The sequence below is a fragment of the Bison bison genome, unplaced genomic scaffold (assembly GCF_000754665.1).
Source record: "Bison bison bison isolate TAMUID 2011002044 unplaced genomic scaffold, Bison_UMD1.0 scf7180017864180, whole genome shotgun sequence".
Classification (NCBI taxonomy): Eukaryota; Metazoa; Chordata; class Mammalia; order Artiodactyla; family Bovidae; genus Bison; species Bison bison.
Genome location: NW_011494752.1, coordinates 351,425 through 355,413, shown reverse-complemented (window position 1 = coordinate 355,413; position 3,989 = coordinate 351,425). Strand labels below are relative to the sequence as shown.

At 49.8% G+C, this 3,989-nt stretch overlaps 1 protein-coding gene and 1 pseudogene across 2 annotated transcripts in view; both read left to right on the top strand.

The window, feature by feature from the left end:
- LOC104990421 overlaps positions 1-1,229 on the top strand; it is a 6,680-nt pseudogene extending 5,451 nt beyond the window's left edge. The window contains exon 2 of the transcript XR_825512.1: positions 638-1,229. The product of XR_825512.1 is annotated as a primary amine oxidase, lung isozyme-like (transcript). The remainder of the gene's footprint in view (positions 1-637) is intronic.
- Positions 1-3,989, top strand: part of LOC104990420 (membrane primary amine oxidase) — a 27,480-nt gene that overhangs the window by 23,322 nt on the left and 169 nt on the right. The gene's annotated exons all lie outside the window — the stretch shown is intronic.

Here is a 3,989-nt window from a genome sequence, read left to right as displayed (position 1 = left end):
CATGGGGTCGCTAAGAGTCGGACACGACTGAACAACTTCACTTTCATTTTTCACTTTCATTCATTGGAGAAGGAAATGGCAACCCACTCCAGTGTTCTTGCCTGGAGAATCCCAGGGACGGGGGAGCCTGGTAGGCTGCAGTCCATGGGGTCGCTAAGAGTCGGACATGACTGAAGTGACTTAGCATAGCATAGCATAGACTTTTGGATAGCAGCTATTCTGATTGGCGTGAGATGGTATAAAGGATTAATTTCTAAATGTCAGCCTTTTCTGTCACCCACAACATGATCTTCCCTCCTCCATTCACCTCCTCTCAGTTACAGTTTGGGAACTATCGCAGAGTCAGGAGAGGTGTTGAAGTAGCCTGTGGGTGTCATCATTTCTCTTGCGATGGGTAGGCTGATGGTGATGTAATGGGAAATGTCAGAGATGGCAGTTGCAGGCTGGGATAGTGGAGGCTGGTGTTGCTCCTAATGTGAAGTTGATTTTTTATGCTGTGATTTCTGGGCTACTATGAAAACGTGTCTAAAACTTAAAACTCTCTTGAGTGATGGTGAGCTCCCAAAGTGAATCCTGTGGGAGGCAGAGGTGTCCTTAGCAGCGCCATGCCTTATGACCCTCTTTCTTCCCCTGCTAGGACCTGGTGGCCTGGGTGACAGCTGGTTTCCTGCACATCCCACATGCAGAGGACATTCCCAACATGGTGACAGTGGGGAACAGTGTGGGCTTCTTTCTGCGACCCTGCAACTTCTTTGACGAGGACTCCTCCATCAATTCTGCTGACTCCATCTACTTCTGCGTAGACCAGGATGCTGGGTCCTGTGAGGTCAACTCCCTGGCTTGCCTGCCCCAGGTTGCTGCCTGTGCCCCTGACCTCCCTGCCTTCTCCCACGGGGGCTTCTCCTCCTAGGTGTTCCTTGGAATGGGGAATATGGCTGGGGCCCCAGGGCCAGGGAATGTGGGGGAGAAGAAGGGCTGGGAGCTGGGGAGTCTGTGCCCTCTTCTCCCTCTTCACCCTCCAGGGTCCTTTCTCTCCCTTGCCTTCCCTCCCTGCTGGGAGCATCCTGAGCCTGTGCTGCAAGAGACAGGGCTGTCTCAGCCCTGTGGACCCCAACCTGCTGGGTTCCTGTCACAGAGAGGAGAGGAATGGCCAGTGAGGAGCCTGGAATGATTATTAAACACTTCCAATCACTTCCTGGTTTTGATGTGTTTTGCTTTTTTATCCTTTTGTCTTTGGTTTTCTGTGCTCTCATAGCTTTTTAGGCCATTCCAGGTCTCTCCTGAGACTCCCCAGTCCTCACAATGGAGAGGAGGATGCAGGCTTTCTAAGGGGATGGCCGCTGAGAGGATTCCTGCCAGGACTGTGAATCCAGGAGTCCAGTTGGAAGGGGCTCTTTGGCCCTTGTTTCCTCTTATCCTGGTCCTCCTTCTTCTCTTCCTTCTTGCCTTGCCTTCTCCTGTTCTTACCTGTTCTTCTATCTTGGTATTTACCTCCTGGCCCTCAGCGGATGTTCCTCAGCTCTCATTTTTCAACTCTGGTCTCCTCTCCTGACTCTAGGCCTGTGGAAGTCTGAAAATGCAAGGGACATCTAGCTGAGAGGACAGTCCCCATCCATGTCCAGTGTCTGGAGGCTGCCCCTTCCCCAGTCCTGGGGCAATGTGTTTGTATGCCCTGTCTTGCATCCTCTTGCAGGAGTGGTCATGGAGACAGCAGCAGCTCTAGGGAGCACTTGAGGTGGCTTTGTGGGCGCAGCGGTAATGATGACTGGTCATTTGTGCCAGGTCTCTGTGTGACCTGTGGCCTCTGCACACTGCAGGAGCCAGTGGGGGAGGTTGGGTGGGCACCTAGGGAGCGAGGCAAGAAGACCTGTCATGGGGCCAGGGGTTGTCCAATCACGTGTGATCATGCAAAGGAGCCAGGGCGTCTGGGGGTGGAGCCTCCCCCACAGGCTGTCCCTCTGGAGATGTGGATGGAATAGGTCTGGATCCAGGGTGTCTCTACAAATATCCAGAGATTGGAAATTATAGAACTGTCTTCCCTAGAAGATTCATTAACTAAATTCTAATACAGTCTTACAAAGCAATATTACGCAGCTATAAAAGCAATTGTATTTCTTTCTAGAAATCAATCTTCTAAAGAGCAAGGCAAGGTACAGTAGTGTGTATAGGGCACCACCTTTTGTGTTTTAAAAGAAAGATCATATAAATACGTATTTTCGTATCTTACAGATGCATATTCAGAAGACATGGGTGACACTGGTTGCCTCTGGAGGGCATCCAGGTGGAAGGGACTCAGGAGTGGGACTTAGTATAAACCCTTTTAAAAACTTTGAGCCATATGGCTGTATTACCAATTCATTTATTATTATTCAAATAATAAATGGTCCCATACAAGACCTGACTTCATCCTTTAAACTATTAACAAGTTGTCTTTCAAATAGGGTAGAATGGGGGAGGATAAACTGTGTTGAGAGATGAGCCCAGGGACTCAATTTTCTCAAATATTTGAGACTCAGAGAAATAGGTGTGGTCTCAGGTGACCCCATGCTCTGGCTTTTCCAGTAGTCATGTATGGATGTGAGAGATGGACTATAAAGAAAGCTGAGTGCCGAAGAATTAATGCTTTTGAACTGTGGTGTTGGAGAAGACTCTTAAGAGTCCCTTGGACTGCAAGGAGATCCAACCAGTCCATCCTAAAGGAGATCAGTCCTGGGTGTTCATTGGAAGGACTGAACTGAAGCTGGAACTCCAATACTTTGGCCACCTGATGTGAAGAGCTGACTCATTTGAAAAGACCCTGATGCTGGGAAAGATTGAGGGCAGGAGGAGAAGGGGACGACAGAGGATGAGATGGTTGGATGGCATCACTGACTCAATGGACACAGGTTTGGGTGAACTCCAGGAGTTGGAGATGGACAGAGAGGCCTGGCGTGCTGCAGTTTATGGGTTCGCAGAGTTGGACACGACTGAGTGACTGAACTGAACTGACTGACTGACTGACTGATGACCTCTTTGCCTCTTCTTGTCTGTACGTCTCCAAGGGAAATGTTAAACCTCAGTCAGTCTCTCTTTGACTGTCTATGGCTCACTCTCCCTGTCTGTCTCTCTTCAAGGAGGGGGAATGAGAAGCAATGGGGAGGGGTGGCTTCCACCTGCTGGAAGCCCATGCAGGGCTGGGAGGTGAAGGACAGGAAACAGATTTTAGATGCTGCTCAGCTTCTGACCTGAGGGAGTCACATCAAGGGAGCTCACACACACAGAAGCTTCTGCTCCTTTCTGCATTGCTCCAAACCCAGGTTCCCTGCTGGGTCAACAGTGGATGGAGATGAATCACTGAGCCGGAGAGAAGCTAAGTTTCAAAGAACAGGGAGAAAGACCTCAGTCAGGAGAGAGTGTGGCGGGTGGATGAATTTATAACACGACCCAAGGTGGAGGCCAGAGTGGTTCAGACAGCGACTGAGGAGAAGGAGAGGTTAAAGACTGAGACAGAGGAGAAAAATGACTGTTGTGGTCACCATGGTTCTGATACTGACTTAATGCCTTTTCTCTCTCTGACCTGAGTCATTAAACTTCTCCATAAGATTTTTATGCTGTTGTTTCTATCTTCTCCTGGCTCCTTTTCATGGTCAGTTGCATGACAGCCAGTGCTGGAGGCAAAGGAATAAAGGAATTGGGTTTTTTTTTGGAATAAAGGCATGTGGTGTCAACCCCTCCCTTACCTCGGGCAGAATAACTTGCAAGTCATTGCCTTGAAACCATGTCCAGACCAAGGCAGTGAGTGTTTACAAGTGGTGAGTGTGCATGTGAGTGTGTCCGGATGGTCGCTCACAGCTTTGATGTGGAACAGGGACTGTGGTTGTGTCTCTCTACAGCTGGTCTAGGGATGACACCCCTGTCCCAGGCCTCAGTGGACATGTAGACCGTGAGCTTTTCAGCCCACTCAGGTCAGAGGCCTGCAAGGTGGACCTCCAGCTGGCCACTCCACCCAC